The sequence below is a fragment of the Equus caballus genome, chromosome 1, assembly GCF_041296265.1.
Source record: "Equus caballus isolate H_3958 breed thoroughbred chromosome 1, TB-T2T, whole genome shotgun sequence".
Classification (NCBI taxonomy): Eukaryota; Metazoa; Chordata; class Mammalia; order Perissodactyla; family Equidae; genus Equus; species Equus caballus.
The window spans coordinates 29,409,418-29,428,205 of NC_091684.1; the positions used below are offsets into that span (position 1 = coordinate 29,409,418).

The window sequence follows — 18,788 nt, forward strand, 5'->3', positions numbered from 1 at the left end:
TGGACCTAGCACTGCTTATCAAGCTATGCTGTGGCAGGCGTCCCACATATAAAGTAGAGGAAGATGGGCACAGATGTTAGCTCAGGGACAATCTTCCTTGGCAAAAAGAGGAGGATTGGCAGCAGATGTTAGCTGAGGGCTAACCTTCCTCAAAAAAGAAAAGATATCAAAAAAGGTTATCATAAGAAAGCTAAAATGGCTATATTAACATCAAAGCTCACTTCTGAACAAAGAAAATTAACAAGGACAAAGAGAGTCATTTTGTAATGATAAAGACGTCAATTCATCAAGGACTAACTATCTTAAAAGTACTAATAAAATTTCAAACTATAACCAGCAAAATACACAGAACTAAAGGGAGAATACACAAATCTACAACCATAGTTTGAAGTTTTAACACCCCTCCCTCACTTGATAGAACAAGCAAAAAAGAGTTGAAGAGCACAATTAATAAACTTGACCTAATGACTTGCTTAGAATACTGTATTCAACAACTGCAGTTGTTTCCAAGCACACTTGCTACACTTACCAAAATAGAGCTTAAGATGGACCATGAAGCAAGAAGCATCAACAAATTTCAAAGGATTGAACTTGCACAGAGTATGTTGTTAACTAGCTATGAATTAGTATCAAAGAGATAACTAGAAGGGGTTCTGATTCTAGTTAAGATGAAGTAAGCAGACTCTCTTCTATATCTCTCACTGAATGCAGCTACTAAAAATGGACAGAATGCATGATATAGCTATTTGAGGACTCTAAAAAGTAAACAGCAGTAGGCAGACTGGGGAAGACCTCAACACAGCCCTGAACTAACAATGAATTTACCATTTTTTTATTCCTCCAGTATCCACAGGCCTAGACTGCAGCCTGAAACTCAAAAGTAGGTATTGGTGTAGGCAAAGAAAAATCCAGGAGAGGCTAACACTCAGAGAGAATGGTGGAAATTTTTCATTTTTCTTTCTTTAAAGTTCTCTCTGTTCTCTCCAAGCATTCCCATGAAGAAAGCCATGGTAGAAGCAGGAGCCCAAAGGAGCTTAAAACTGAAGTAAGGAAACCTTCTTTGATCAGAGGAGTTGTGATCCTAAAAGGCTGAGACAAAAACTCGTTGCTTTTTTTTTCCCTCTCCATCCTCCTATCACTCATCCCCAGATGTAGTGACAAATTCAGGTAGAGCAGCTTAAACAAAAACTCAGCTTTCTGGCTGGAAGACTGAAAAAGGGAGTCTCGGAACTAGACAGTACTGGGGAGATCATGGAGAGGGAGGAGATCGAGAAAGCAAGCCAAAGTAGTTTATGAACTCCTGTGCTGACCCACAAGCTTCACGTGTGTAGATATGACCCAAAATAGCAAGCCATACAGTTTGAGAACTGAACTACAAGATAAACTACCATTCAGATCCTAGATTGGACAGTGAGCGGCACACACGGAACAGATTTCAAGAGCATTGCGAAGACTTTAAAAACAGAATAGACATTGAAACTACAACCCCACAGAAGGCTGTTTGAACTTGTGGGCTGAACTCAACTGGGTTGAGAGCCTGAAAAAACAAAAACATCAACACTTTCAATAGGATTTAAATAAAACTCAGAGTCTTAATAATATTAAAATTTTCCAGGATACAGCCCCAAAATTACTTGGCATACAAACAAAAGGGGGGAATTTCAACTCACATCAATAGATGCCAATACTAAACTGACAGAGATGTTGGAACTACCTTTAGAGACAAAGACTCTAAAGTAACTACTATAAAAATATTCCAATAACTAAAGGCAAACACTCATGAAAGAAACGGAAAGACAGAAGGTCTCAGCAAAGAAATAACAGATATAAAGAAGAACCAATTGGAAATGTAAGAACTAAAAATAACTGAAATTTTAAAACTCAATGAATGGACTCAGCGGAATGGAGATTACAGACCCATATAGATTATGAATATACAGGCAAAAATCCTAAACAAAATACTAGCAAATAAAATCCAGCAACATATAAAAAAATTATACATCACAACCAACTGGGATTTATCCTAGGAATGCAAGGTTGGCTACCTTGAGTCCCATAGGTTTTCCAATGCCTGGCTCCATGTCTTTGTACTGCCTGACTGTACATCTTCCCCTTTAGTTCCATGAGCTATCTCTGTACCCTTAAAATAGTTGCCCCTTCTTGCCTATGGAGAGAATGAAGCAATCTCTTACTTGAAACCAAAAGTACTTGATGAAAATAGAAATATAATTCTAAAATGAGCATTATCCCCAGAGTAGACAGAACTTCCATGGGAAGCTACACTTATTCCAACAATGCTTGAAAACAAATTTTTTTAAATTTAAGCCTTCCAAAATGAAACTGGATTAACTTTATGGGAAGTAAATGAGTCCCTGCCTGTAAAGAGATTATAGTCCAGTAGAAAAAATAGATTTAAAGGTTTAGCCACCACAGGTTAACATTCATAAACACTGGAAAACACTAGATAAATTAAAATTAAAATGTAGAATACTACTAGTTTGATATCATTATTGTTAGACCATACAAACTCACACTAGTCTTATAATCTTTGGATGCCTAGCCCACTGTTGTACACATAGGAGAAGTGTTCAAGAAATCCATGGAGAAACTGCTAAATTATCATGACAACTGAGAGGAGGTGTGACACTAATCCAGGAGTTAAGACATTAGTTTCTGGTGCAGACTTGTCCTAAAACCAACCGTAAGATCTTGAACAGCTCACTTAATTTCTATGTACCTCAGCTTCTTCAGTGGTAAAATGGAGTTGATTAGAATATCTCTAACAGTACCTTGCAGAAATAAAATCCATAATTCTGTGATTCAAGTCTATCTACATTTCTAATATGGATTTCTCTATAGGAATTATTAGTTTCACCACAAAATTTGGACTAGAGGGATGAAAATCCTTCAAAAAATAAGAAGAATGGGGAGGAGAGGAAGTAGCTCCTGAAGCTTATTTAGAATGGTTAAAATTCAAACTTTCCTGCTTTCTAAAATAAATTTTATTCATTATTATTTATTAAGTATGCAATTAGTCAAATATAACACTCTGATAAACTAGAGTTTTGAACAAAAAAAATGCTTTAAAATTCTAACAACTACACATAAGCAGTAAATTATTCTTACTTGAATTTCTACTGCTGTGTAGTGCAGGGTTACTAAGTACATAATTACATAAGAGAGCCACCCAACTTCCAAAGGAGCCATTCCAGTGAATTGTGTAAATAATATGCTTTAAAAAAACATAACCTCCTCACATATGAATTTAGATTTACCAGATATGGAGTGGCTGTGTACCTGTGAGACTAGAACATAGTCTTAAAAAGGCCTTCCTAATTATGAATTTACCAGAGAGATTAGAATGACCCAAAGCAAATTAATACATAGTTTTTTTTCATAACTTTCTATAAAAACATTTTCACTATTCTGCTTCAGTGCAGAAAACAAAAGATCTTAAAAGTCACTAGCTTAAGACCTTCATAGTAAAAGATTTTGGGCCAAATTTTTCTAACATTGACATTCTTGTTTTCTTAATTACCAAATACTTGTGTTTTACTTTTCTTTATTGTATCAACATAATAAGTTCTAAATACTTCATTTATGGCTGATTTTACTGTAAGATAGTTGAATTTGAAAGAAAAGAACAATTTTATTTTTTTTAAAAATCACATAAAATATGTGGTGTCAGGGCCTCATAATGATACATAGATGTCACATGTTCTCTATACCAAAAAAGTCATTTTTAATACCTATCTATAGGAAATCAACCAACTAAGTAAACAAATTTATGCATACAGCCAGGCAGTACCTTTATTCTCGCCATTAAGAAACAAAAAGTAAGGATGTTCATTTACATTTTCTTTGCTACATTATTATGTACATTACGTACATTATTTATACCCTAAGCTAAGTAAAGAGAATTACTTTTTTTTTTAAAGATTTTATTTTTCCTTCTTCTCCCCAAAGCCCCTGGTACATAGTTGTATATTCTAGTTGTAGGTCCTTCTAGTCGTGGTATGTGGGATGCCACCTCAGCATGGCTTGATGAGTGGTGCTAGGTCCGCACCAAGGATGCGAATCGGCGAAACCCTGGGCCGCCAAAGGAGTATGCAAACTTAACCACTCAGCCACAGGACTAGCCCAAGAATTCCTATATTTTTGAAGTGCTCATCTACTCAGTAAGAGTAAAACTCCAATTATCTCAGATTAGGTTTTACAAACTCAATCTCCTATACCTGTACTTAAAGACCTTTTAAATCATGTCACAAAGAAATTATTTGGTTATACCGGAATTTCGTTGTATTAAATTCAAGTCAAATTCCATTCCAATAAGCCCTAAGGGACTGTCCAAATTCTTTTATTGCCCTAAATTTATTGCATGAAATATTATTTGAAATAATTAGGCCACCAGCTGAGGCCTGGGAATCATGGGGTTACACAAGAATTTTTTTTTTTGGCCAATCTTTTTTTTTTTTTTTTTTCCTGCTTTATCTCCCCGAACCCTCCCTGTACACAGTTGTATATCATAGTTGCAGGTCTTTCCAGTTACACAAGAATTTTTGATGATGTGGGGTTGGCCAATACATAAATTTCCAATGATCATAGTGCTCAGTGGGAAGATTAGGCTTCATGTATTTCTGAGGGGAAGGGGAGAGAAAGGAGGGAAGCAAAAAGAGAGGAAAAAGAAAAACAAAGCTTGGTTGTAACCAGAGGAGTAAATAAAAGTTGAAGCAGTCTTCCATTTGGATGAAAGGCATTTGCAACACTTTTTTTCCAGTATGGATTTACACATTTGTTCATAGCAGTTGGTATGACTCAACAGAAGTCGGTGTCATGTTAACAATCCACACATTAAGGCAGGCTGGCTGCCATGTGAGTGATCAGAGCTCTTGTCCCTCACTTTCCAGGCAAAAAAAGCAAAAGGAGCCAGAGTAAAATCCTTCAATTGGGAGGTGGGAGGAGAGGACACAAACCCTCACACTCAACTTCTGGATCATCCTCCTCTCTACACATGTGTTTGCTCTAACAATAAGTTCAAAAGTGAGAGCTATGTGGAGCTCACTTCTTAACGAGAGGGAAACTGCTCATGAAAGCAACCCTTGATATCAAACAGTATTTCAACAACTGCAAACCAAGTATCCCAGCCCTCTTGGGTACTCCTTAATTTAACTTTTGTGTAGGAGTAGAGAAAAGAAAATTACTTGTTCATTAGAAAGAGAATAAATGCCTACATAAATAAACAGAACCATATTACATCTGACTTCCTAGGCAAAACAGACCAGCAGAGAAGAAACTAGTTTTCAGCAGTGTGTTTACTTCACTATTTGCAAATGGCTGGCTGATTGGCAGCTACAATACGTGAAATAACCATTTCAAAGATCAGGTGTCATGTTCCCTAGTAAGTAACAAAAATGAACATTATCTACCCTCCCCATCCAGTTTATGGAATTTAGCAGGAGAATAGGTTTATTGGCTATTTGATTGCTTGATATGTTGTGAGGACATTTTCTGTGATGGCATGGTTATTATTTAGGTCAGATAAGAAATTCTTCTCCTTTCTCTCAGGACATCAGTATTAAGAGCTACAAATTCACATGAAGGATCCAAAATGAATATTTCTGAAGCAAGTGAAATGTGACAAGAAATTGTGAAATGGGGAGTGATGAGTACACTTAATAATTTTTTTTTCTTCCGGGAAAACAAAGCACCTGATCTCACAATCCAATTTATCACAAGCCAAGATGCAAACTAGTAAATCTCAAATGCACAACCTGATGATATTGCCCACTTTTAGACAACAATCTAAAGATCAATACATCAGATTTTAATGTAAAATGTTTTTACAGATTTATAAACTAGCCTTAAAAACTTCTGTTCCAAGGTAAGTTAGGAGAAAGGGAGATTCAAATTCATGTATTGTTACATAGCAGTGGTGCTACAATATTTGGGCACAATGGGATACAGGCACTTGTAGTCAGCTTTCATTTTCAAACTCCATTACAAAATGTTAGCTAACTTGATGGACTCTGAAGTGTTTGCTGGGTATTTGAACCATTTAATAGCCTAAGTTGTCTGATCTAAGTCATGAGTTATATATGACCCTACTACCATTAAATAACAGCAGAAAGGGAAGAACATTTTACAAATCTTTCAAAACAAACAAAAAAGCTCTAGTTTTCTCTTCTCTTCCATCTTTTTTCTGCTTTTTACAAAGAGGTTTCTTCTCTATGCCTATATGAAAGGACAGATTTTTGGTTAGGCAAAATCGAGTGAAGTTTAAAGTGCAGTGCCTATCTATGAAAATCAACTTATATTTAAGCAAATCAACATTAATATTTGGATATGACTGAAAATATTTCATAGATTACCTTAAAACACTCTTCTTATGGTCAGTCAATATTATCTCTCATAACTGACTCATATTCACACCACAGTTTTCAACTACAAAACAAGCACATTAAATATAAAAACATCTACTAAAGGGCAAAAGGGTAATGGAATTCGCATACTCATGCTCAGGTAGTGTTCAACTATTTGAAATTAAATGTGGAAGAAAATATGGGAATTTCAACACCACAGTTTTTAGACAAACCCCTCAGTTTTATGGATATTTATAGCATGTGTCCAGTCTTGCGGAACTCCATCTTCCTCCATCTCATTTGTAATATAAACTGCTCTTAGACCACTGCAATACATTGTTACTGAGATACTTCTTTTACACAGTACCTACCAAACAGCAGATCAATACTCTAATGCAGAGATGCCAATTCCATTACCACAAAAACCTGTGCAAACGGCCAGATGCCGAACAAAGAGCATAGCTTTCATCAGGTTTATTCCTAACACGTCTCTACTCCACTGGGATGAAATATTTTGCTCTGGTGGGCAAGTAGAAGTTGAGAAAGAAATAATGGCATTTAAAATAACAATTAAGAAACTCTGATTACAGAGAAAGTTTGAAAGATATAGCTAAAATAAATTTCTTCACACCTACAAGATGCTTATCATTTATCATCAAATCCATCTGTTCATCTGCAATCATAATGCTGCACTTGACAGTATATAAATTGCACTTGATGTTATACATATTAGGTGTTTATGTTGCAGCTCAACACTTAAGACTAAAATGATACAGAAAGAGGTTACAGAAAAGAATGAACATAAAGCCCTGGGGGAGCAATGGGGGGAAAAGGAAAGGAAAGAGGAGAAAAGGAAAACATTCTACTGTTCTTTTTTTTTTAAGATTTTATTTTTTTCCTTTTTCTCCCCAAAGCCCCCCGGTACATAGTTGTATATTCTTCATTGTGGGTCCTTCTAGTTGTGGCATGTGGGACGCTGCCTCAGCGTGGTTTGATGAGTGGTGCCATGTCCGCGCCCAGGATCCAAACCAACGAAACACTGGGCTGCCTGCAGTGGAGCATGTGACCTTAACCTCGGCCACGGGGCCAGCCCCGACTACTGTTCTTTTAAAGCCATTTTCAGTAACAAAATTTTGTAACTGATTTCTTTCTAAATTTGCTACCAAAATAATCTTTATTCACAAGCTTTTCATATAGTTATTACATTTATCTTTCCTTCATACCATCATTATTATCTGAGGCAATAAAACTGAGTTGCAATATAATTAGAAAGGACAGAGATCTGTTTATATGCAGTGGTTCTAGCAACTTGTGGCACCAGGCGGATTTAAGTTTTGTCTAAAACCAACTCTCCCTGTCTTTTCTTACACTATTTACTTTCAATGGACTAAAGCTGCAATACATCCTTTCTAGATCAGCTTTAATCATTTTCACAACTATGGTTGCTATGACAACTGGATGCAGCTTATCTGTGCTGTTTTCATTTTCCCCATTTGAGTTGCCATAACAACACAATCATTCTGTCTTTCTCCAATATGTAACAACTTTATTTTAGGAGTGTATTCTTAAGAATACTGGATTTCCCCATGAAGAAAGTAAATAATAAAATTTATATAAGAATTTTATTTAAATAATAGAATTCCCAATTTTAAATCTTTTCAGGAAAGAGTTTTTTGATAGGGACTTTCATTATACAAAAACAAACAGCAGAAAACCCTGATATCTGCTGAAATCTAAAGACTGTCTACCATTAGTAGTGACTGATTTCTGTACAGATTTCCCCAAGCAAAAGATAGCAATACCATCATGATTATGAGCTGTGGGAAAGTGTTAATTAATACCTGTCCCAAGTAGAACAATCCAGAATGAAGATAGTTCTATACCACATACTTTGCTGTGGTAATCCAACATCATTTGTTAGGAATACCACAGCTCAGAATAGTGGGTTTATACTAAGTAAACTACATTTAAAAATCTTTACCTTTTATTCAAGGTTTTTCACGGTAGTAGAATCCTGTAGAAGTTCATACAGTTCAAATACCTTTATAGTGTAACTTGACTAGAAAAACTCAGGGGCCGCCCCGGGGCCAAGTGGTTAAGTTTTCACGCTCTGCTTCGTCGGCCCAAGGGTTTCACCGGTTTGAATCCTGGGCGCGGACATAGCACGGCTCATCAAGCCATGCTGGGGTGCTGTCCCACATGCCACAACTAGAAGGACCTACAACTAAAAATATGCAACTATGTACCGGGGGGCTTTGGGGAGAAAAAGCAAAAATAAAATCTTTTAAAAAAAAAAGAAAGAAAAACTCAGATTCATAGAAAAGATCAAAGAAAAGCATTTATTGTTCTACACTGGCAGTATAAAATTTAAAAAAATATTTTTCTTACTAGATCACCATATCCATTATTAGACCATCATGTTGGGACATGAAAGTATATTTTTCTAAAAACTCTCAATTGTTACAATCCTTCATTGTATCAGTATTTGCTATTACAGGACTCTGTATATGCAAAAGGTTATCTTAATTTAATAGCTTACATCACCAAGGTCAGATCGTTTCGCCCTTTGATCAGCTGATAAAGACACATTAAAAATCTCTCCCATAGTGTAAATATCCATGAATACACATATTTATTCCTTACAAATAAAACAATGGAAATATTACTATTTGAGGAGAAAATAGGCAACTACTAAATTCTCCCTTAGTTTCCTACAGGCATATAAAAGATTATTTATAATATCGTAGTATTTTTACAGGATAGAACTAATTTTCACATATTAATGTAACAAGACATTTTAATTTTAATCACAGCTGAGACAATTTAATAAATTTTGTGTTTGCAATGAATTGAAAAATACAATTTGTTTAACCAAACCTGAGGATCAAAAGAAAACTTAAGGTCTTTCACAGTATGGTCATTTTTTAAAGAAAAAAATCTACTACTATTCCAAACTCTGAAATAACCAATTTAATCATTTATATTTTAGCCATAGAGGAGAGGGTATGTAAATGTTAAGAGCAAAAATAATGACTGGATCAAGATCTTTTCTTTAGAATCCTTTCCACACAGGAAAACGTGGAACTCCAAGACAATGATGATGAAAATAAAGCAGCTGGAGCAAAAGGGTGGTTACACTACTTAGTGGATGGGTTGAGAGCGAGAGAACAGCAGCACAGAGGGTGTTGAAAGAAAAGGAGAGAGACTAGGACAAAACAGATTCCAATCCTAGGCAACCCAGCTAGCCCCTCACAAAGAAAATTAAACCAAGAAACTGGGATAAAATTGGACACAAAAGCCCATCTCTCTCCAACCTTGCTTTCTTCTTTCTTTAGTTTGTTATATTGGTAGGGAACCTCAAGAAAATTCCCCTTTGCAAGGCCTAAACTCCCCAAGCAAGTGCTACCATGCAACGACTTCTAAATTACCTGAAGCTGGTAGGTCGTAGGCTGTAAGCAAGATGATGGAATTTTATTATAGAGCAATGATGTGAATTTAGGCACTAATGCTATTGGAACAATGTGAGTCTCAAGACTGGATTTCTGCGATGCACTTTGACAGGACTGGTGAATTATTTGTGCATGTGTGGCCTAACATTCTTGGAAACCACTATGATTCATCCAAAATACCCCTTAAAAAAGAGCCTCTTGCTTCATCTCCAGGGCAATCTGCTGTGAGCCAACACACATTCAGATCTGTGCTACTGCTGTTACACCTGCTGGACCTCACTGGTGGAATTGCTATTCCTGCCCTGATCTGACATGTCTAGCCATATATTCCATAGGGACTTGCAGGCTACTGAGACAAGCTCCTACCATTCTTCTCAAGAGTATGTTCTGCCCTGACCAGAGTGGTAAGAATTTTAACCCTTACTCTCTCTAGGGTAGGGCCTTACTGATTTCTCCTCTCTGTTCCTAATATAGGAGGTGATTTGCTTTTGTTTGGCTCATAACTAGTGAGTATGTGATCTCTATGTATTTTGGGGGGGGGGGGGGAGGGCCTGCTTTTAGCTTTACCTTTGTTACTAGATAATTGAGTCTTTAAATGGACAAAACACCTTAGCTCAGGAATAAACCACTGTCCCTAAAAGAAGCCAAGTGAAATCCACAAGCCAGGCCAGCAGCATGCTTTAAAAAGGGTACTTTTTCTGAATAACTTTTCCAAATTGAAAGAATACATTATCATAAAATAATAAATTACCAAAGAGTCCTATTCTTTAATAAGAAATTTTAATGTACCTTTAGTCATAGATCTCTACCTCTAGCCCTACAAAAATATTCGTCTTCCAAATAGAATTGAGATGGAAATATCTCCTTTTGTCCAGCTAAACAATGTCCACACTCTGTAAAGTCTATTTAGTTACTAAAGCCTTGGAATGAAGCAAGACCCAGGTACAGACTCCTGGGCATACAATTAGTGTTAGAAGGGCAGGATATGTGGTATAAGAAGTTTGCGTTACACTGGCTATACTTGTTCTAAGGATTAGTTTTCTCGTTCAAGTGCCTTTCAATGATATAGGAAATTTGAAGAGAATCTGAGAAATGGCAAAAAGAACTCTATTCTGCCACAATACATCTCCTTATGTGTTAGACCAGTTGGTTTCCAAAGTAGGGTGTGCACATGCCAGGAGGTAAGCAAGATGATCCTTTAGGGTGCAGGTGAAAAAAGTAGACTTTTATTCAAATTAATTTGGTTAAAAAAAGAAGTTAATGGTTTCTAATTTTTATGATAGAGATTGAGTTCCAAAGATGACCAAACTTTATACATTCAAAGTAATAAATTTCAAAAAAGTAGTTCTTCCACTTGAATATATTTCTTTTGAGAACTGTTTTCTAATCCAAAAATATGTTCCAAGGGCTTAAGATTACACTATATTCCAAGCCTAATATAACTCCTCCAGGGTTGTAATATTCTAAACACAGCAGGAACTGCTGTCACCATATAGGATAAATAGTAACTTCTACGGTTGTTTTAAAGGACAAATCAGATTGTATGCCATATCAAGAAATCCTGATTATATACAGACTAGTTTCAGGAAAAGTTCTTTAGGCAAAGTTCTTATAAAAACTTTATCAAGAGTAAAATTTCTAAATATGATGCAGAACCATTTCTATTTACCTTTTTTCACACAAGCATCAAAATATACATTTGAGGGGTTGGATGCCTGGCGTAGTGGTTAAGTTTGGCACATTCTACTTCAGCAGCCCGAGTTCACAGGTTTGGATCCCAAACACAGACCTACACCACTTGTCAGCTGTGATGTGGTGGCCACCCACACATAAAGTAGAGGAAGACTGGCACAGATGTTAGTTCAGGGCTAATCTTCCTCAGCAAAAATAAATATACATATATATATATATACATATATATATATACACATTCAAATTACCCACATGACTTCAAAAGTATAAAATTAATGTGTTCTATATGATGTGACCACTTGATAAATGTTTAGAAGCTGCTTAAACCAGAAAGATTAGAAGAGTGCTGGACAGCATATTAATCTTTAAAAGTTTTTTTTTAAACAAAATAAAGATAAAAGTGGTTATGTAGGAGAATAGATTGGTGGTTATTAGAGGGAAGGGGGAAGGCGAAAGGGGCAAAGGAGCACGTGTATGGCGACAGATGGCAACTAGACTTTTAGTGGTGAAGAGGAAGCAGTCTATATAGAAGTTGAAATATAATGATGTACACTTGAAATTTAATGTTATAAACAGATGTGACCTCAATTTTCAAAAAAGAATCTGTCATTACATTTTTGTTTCTCTTCTCTATGTTTGTCTTTGCTGAACTCTCTGCTCTTTGATACTGATCTAGGGTAATTATTGATAAGATCTTACTTCTTGCAAAAGATAAATTATATAAAAAACAATGTCTTATTTTTTTTAAAAGTGGTTATGTAGGGTGGCAGAGTGTTTTATTTTTTCACTTTCTCAAGTTTGTTCTAATGTCTTTGAAAAAAAAGCTCATTTATCAAAAATTATCATATAGGACATCAAAATTGATAAACAATATTGTTAGAGGTACTCCCTACAATGACTTCCTGAGGTAGTACGGGCAGTTTTTCATTACCCTCATTTTACAAGATGAGAAACAGGGAAGGTAAATGATTTCACAAATATTTATTTGCTGCTTACCACGTGTCATGCACTGGGATATACTGGAGGGCAAAACAGACAAAACTTTACTCTCAGGAAGTTTATTTTCTAGTAGAAATAATAGACAACAAAGGGAGGAGCATTTACTTTAGATAGGGTAGTCTCTAAGGAGGTGACATTCAAACTAAGAAACAAAAGATGTTAGAAGGATTCAGGTAAAAAGCCAAGGTCAGAAAAAACAGCAAATGAAAAGGTTTTACAGTAGTCTTGCAAGAGTCTGGCAAAAGGCCAAGATAACCAGAGTGTAACTGGTGAGTGGGAGTACTGGCATTAGTGAAAGAGGTGGGTAGGAAAGGACCAGATCTGCCTGGCAGAACAAAAGTCGAAGTCTTATCATGCATGGCCTAAATGTGAAGGAAAGATACTGAAAAGTTTTAAATTTAGATTTCTGAAAGATCACTCTGACTCCTGTATAGAAATTGGATTTAATGGGGACAATAGTTTTAAAAGCATCATAAATATAAAAGAAATTATAATAACCTATAGTAAGTTAATGGCAGTGGAGGCAGAGAGAAGTGGGTAAATTTGAGATATATTTTGGAAGTCCAGATAGAATCTGATGATAGATTAAATATCAGGGTAAGGAAAAGTAAGGAGTCAAGGATGATCTCAGGTTTGGGGTTTCAGTAACTACGTAAATGGTAGTACCATTTATTGGGATAGGAAAATAGCAAAAAAAAGTCAAGATTTCTATTTTTGATATATTAAGTTTGAAATCACTATGCAACATTCAAGTGGATAATAAGTTAAATATATAAATCTAGAGGTCAGAGTAGAAGGATGAGTTGGAAATCATTGGCATATTAGAAGTCATCAGCATACAGATGGCGTTTCAAAGCCATGGGTTAGAGGAAAACACCTAGGAAGAAAGTGTAGACAGGAAACAGGAAAGGGCCCAGGATCAAGGGCTAAGAAACATCAGCATAAAGATTTGTCTAAGGGTCAAATGCTTATTGAATGATCTGGTTCAACAGAGTGCTCTTTCATTATACCCCACTGCCTCTTAACATTAAAAAAGAAAAATAAAACAAAGCCATCTTCCCTAGCCAAAGCTTCTCAAATTTTAGTATTTAATCCATGGTAGGTGTCTTCTGGTGGGTCCTAGAAAAACCCCTCATGGAATCTAACTTAAAATAATCAAGAAACAAGAAAAAGTGGTGGCCTCTGGGGACAGAAACTAACTGTAAAGAAGATAGGTAAGAGAGAGATTTTTCACCATATATCCTTTTGTACTTTTTGAATTTTGAATGCTGTTGCATTGTTTTACATATTCAAAAATAAGTATTTTTGAAATAGCTCCATAATTGGCTTTCTATCAGTAATTAACCTGAATCCCAATAGGTTTATTATTGTTTGCCTTTAGGTTGTTTTTGTTGCTGAACTTGACAAGTTATCTGTAAAATTTTTATGAAGGTATAAAAGCCATGAATAGCCAAGAAACTCGAAGAAACACAACAAAGTATGAGAACTTAACTACCATATACCAAGGCTTATCATAAAACTACATGAATAAGACAGTATGGCACTGATATAGAGATAGATAAATAGATAAAGAGAACAACAGAACAATGAGTCCAAAAACAGACCAATACATATAAGGACATGATTTATGATGGAGGTAGCACTGCAGATTAGCGGGGAATACGTATTTTTCCAGTACATAATGCTAGGGGGCACTGAAAATTCATAGGGAAAAAAGTGAAATGGAATCCTTTCCTTACATCAAATGTAAAAATCAATTCTAGAGAGACTAAAGTTCTAAATGTAAAAGGCAAAACTATGAAGTTTCCTGTAGAAAATACAAGACTATTTTCATGGCCTTAAAGTAAAAAAGGCTTTCTTAAGTCACAGTAGCACTAATGGAACACACAAACACATAAACACACACATACACAGATACTTCAATGCACCTCTCAATGACATCCAGTGCAAGAAACACAAGCTCAACGACAAACAAAACAAAGAGTTGAAAGGGCACCAACTAGGGCTTGGATTTGGTAAACTGTGAGCTCTAATCCACGCTATCATCAACTGTAACCTTGGACAAGTTACATGACACCCTTGGGTCTCAGTTTGCTCATCTTTAAAAGGAAGGAGTGGGGCCAGCCAGGTGGCGCAGCGGTTAAGTGTGCACATTCCGCTTTGGCGGCCCAGGGTTCGCCGGTTCGGATTCCAGGTGCAGACATGGCACCACTCAGCAAAAGCCATGCTGTGGTAGGCATCCCACATATAAAATAGAGCAAGATGGGTACGGATGTTAGCTCAGGGCCAGTCTTCCTCAGCAAAAAGAGGAGGATTGGAAGCAGATGTTAGCTCAGGGCTAATCTTCCTCAAAAAAAAGGAATGAGTCACACTCTATGACACTGTTTTATTGACAATTCATAAAACATTCCAAGTGGCATGTGAGATATGGAAGAAAAATCCAAACAAAGTCTTTTGTCCAAAGTGTACTACTGATCTAAAATGATCAGGAATCACTGTCTTGAATGAGCTAACTAGGTAGACAGCATTCCCAATGTTGATACCTTAAAAGGATGAAGAAAAAGAGATGATAAATGTTTCCCAGGCCTCCCAGAACTGCAGAGTATAAATAACTGAATATGCTGACAGTGCTTAAGGTTGACCTTGATAGAAAAAAGTGTATTCCAAATGCTCCCAGATGTAAAGTGCACTCACTGGGGTTAACTGACCTTGCACAGCATTTGCTTGATCCTAACATTTCTTTAAAAAACTGATAAAAGTGGAAAGATCCTGGAAATATCAGCAGGATAGCAATCAAAGGATTTAACTGTGTCTATCCATATATCCCTGACAAGTAAAATTCCATCATCATAGACAGGGATAAATTGTGGCTGCTTGCCTGGTTGGCTAGGGGAATGAGAAAATTAAGAACAAGATGTTCCAGAAGGACTTTTGATAATCACCAGCCACGTCATTTCTGTACCATTTTTCCTGACACTACCAAATAAAATACTCAACATTTCATTAACTTCTCAAAATGGCATTTTTTGATGAAGCTTAGACCTGATAATCATACCCTTATTCAAACAGTCACAGCTAGTTCAGTTGAAATGATAATTATCAACAACAAAATCTTTTAATTAAAATACATTATGTAACAACATTAAAATAAGTCTAGATCAGGGGTCTTAACCTAGGATCCATGGATAGGATTCAAAGATCTCTGAACTTCTTGAAATTGTATTCAAAATGCATGTGCATGTGCATGTCTGGGGAGAGTATCTCATGACATACAAAAGATTTTCCGTGAGGGTCATGAACAAAAAAGGTTATGAAGCCTTGAATTAGATGATCCCTCCTGACTCTTTATGTGTATGACCCCACACAAATTCAGCGACATTTTAGTTAAGGCAAATAACTCACCCGCTCACTAAGGAAACAGAACTTTGCCTCCTCCTGATTCATGGCATTTTCTCTTAATTCAAGTCCAAAGAAAGTCAGTCTCACATTAAAATAAAAATTTTTAAAACTATATGGCTTCATTTAAGCAATTAAAAATTCAATTCAATAGTACCCTCCAATTTCAAAATCTTCTGTGTTCTGCCCTCCGTTTAATCTCTCTTTTAAACCTCTCTAAACACTCAAGTTTTAACTCCAATATATTCTTTCTCAATAAGAAAGAGAATCTCTTCTTTGGCCTTTTCCACCAGGCATCACTCTTTCTAGGTCCTGAGTACATTCTCACATCAATTGAAAACAAGATCTCACTCTTTCCTACTGCTTTACATAATTAATTTGGGCTGTTAATCCAAATTCATTAATCCTTGAACCTTTGAAAAAAGCTATCAGTCAAATCCTAGTCTGGCCAAAACTTGGTGACTGATTCCTACTCCCACCTCATAAATACATACTTAAAAAAACCCACAAAACTTACTAATGAGAACTATAATTTACTACCAACTACTCATAAGAAATTATAGTTCTGCTGACTGGCAAGTAATTTGCAAAAGCAGATCACTTTAGCTGCATAAAATAAATATCCACCTGCACGTACTAGCACTAATCAGGGCGTGAAATTAAACTTTTTGTTCTGAAAGAAATAACTGCTTCAAGGCTGTGATTTAGTCTGGGAAGCAAATATTAAGGTCATCCTTTTCTCTCTGGTGTTTATAGTATTTCTAATGCGGAAAGCAAGGGAAGAGAGCCAAGCGGCCAAATCCTGTAGAAGCAAAAATATCTCTATGACATAACGAATGTGCCACTTGCTTTACTAATTACACAGACTTAACAGAACCAAGTTGATGAAATGTATGCAGAGATCACTTAAGTACTGAAAGCTCACAGTGACCACTATGGACAACTAATTAGGTCAAAAGTAAGGGATCAGTATTTCATTAAGTGAAGTAAAGAAAATTCAACAAATAAAAATGCCACAATTAGTCTTAAAATAGCCTACAGTCATTTTCATTACAACACAATCAATTTTGGATTAGCCAAATTAATGAAATCCTATTCAGTTACTTAGCCAATTGCCACAATTTTTCCAACACTTGTCAAATCAACTAACACAACCTTCAACTTATTCCACTATACTATATCCATACTACGCTCATGTCTTACAAGAGAAAGCAAACAAGTAGAAAAAGGGCCCAAATAATCATGAGCAAAATACTGACTTGAAAGGCCTACAGAAGCCATAGGGGTTCTCAAGGTGTGGTCACAGAACCAGCAGCATCACCTGGAAACTAGTTAGAAATGCAAATTTTCAGGTCCCACTTCAGGCCTACTGAATGGAAAACACAAACTCTCCAAGAAATTCTGATGTAGTTTTTACCACCACAAGCCCTTAAAAACCAAACCTATGGGAGCCACCTGGTGACGCAGCGGTTAAGTTCGCAAGTTCGCAAGTTCTGCTTTGGCAGCCCAGCATTCACCGGTTCGGATCCCAGGTGCAGACATGGCACCACGAGGCAAGCCATGCTGTGGTAGGCGTCCCACATATAAAGCAGAGGAAGATGGGCATGGATGCTAGCTCAGGGCCAGTCTTCCTCAGCAAAGAGAAGGATTAGCAGTGGATGTTAGCTCAGGGCTAATCTTGCTCAAAAAAAAACTAAACCTAATTCTTTAACCAGCATTAGAAATGTTTTTTACTAAAGATAAAAATTATAAAGCAGGGGCTGGCCCCGTGGCCGAGTGGTTAAATTCGCGCGCTCCGCTGCAGGCGGCCCAGTGCTTCGTTGGTTCGAATCCTGGGCGCGGACATGGCACTGCTCATCAGACCACGCTGAGGCAGCGTCCCGCATGCCACAACTAGAAGAACCCACAACGAAGAATACGCAGCTATGTACCGGGGGGCTTTGGGGAGAAAAAGGAAAAAATAAAAATCTTTAAAAAAAAAAAAATTATAAAGCATATAACTTGCAAATTAGAATGTAAAAACTACATTTTAATTAGTCTAAGTTCAGAAACAAAAAGAAAAGAAAAATGATAAAGTCTACACAATGTCTTCCAAAAATAGGAAACAGTCATCATTTCAAAATCGAGAAGAAAGAAAAAAATTATTTAGAACTGCCTAAAAGTAAATGGACTGATTCTGCAACTACCACAGAAGAATCACCATCAATGGGTGCTAAAACTATTGGGAGAAACAATGTTGGAGAACAAGATATTTACACAATTTCCAAGTTTTGCCCCACTGAGCACTTATTAATTACAAATATACCTATTCAATGAAGAAATCTGGTGAATACAACCTTAATAAAATGATCAAACTTAGTATCACCAATAAAGGAACAAACTGACATGATGTAGCTTCTGATGTAATGCACTGACAAAGAAACCACAAGATATATTTTTGTCAAAATTTTTTAACCTGAATCTAGTCATGGAGAAACAATCAGACAAATCCAAACAAGACACATTCTGTAAAACAAGCCTGGACTCTCAAAAAATCTCAATTTCATGAATAAAAAGACTAGGTAACTGTTGTAAATTAAAGGAGACTAAAGAGACATAACTCTATACAACGTGATTGGAGTGTAGATTTTTTTTTAAAGATGTAAAGGACATTACTGGGACAATTGGGGAAATTTGAATATGAACTATATATTAAATAATAAAATATTATCACTGTGAAATTTCCTGAGTGGGATCTCGCATTATGGTTATGAAAAACAATGCTCTTGTTCTTAGGAAATACATGCTGAAGTAGAGGTGAAAGATCACGATGCCTGCAAATCTCAAATGATTTAGAAAGAAAAGTACAGCCAGATAGAGGAAAAAAAATCAAATGTGGCAAAATGTTAATAAC

The 18,788-nt window shown here is 36.2% G+C and overlaps 1 protein-coding gene across 11 annotated transcripts in view; it reads right to left on the minus strand.

Moving 5' to 3' along the window:
* BTRC (beta-transducin repeat containing E3 ubiquitin protein ligase) overlaps window positions 1–18,788 on the minus strand; it is a 166,991-nt gene that overhangs the window by 127,746 nt on the left and 20,457 nt on the right. The window lies entirely within an intron of this gene.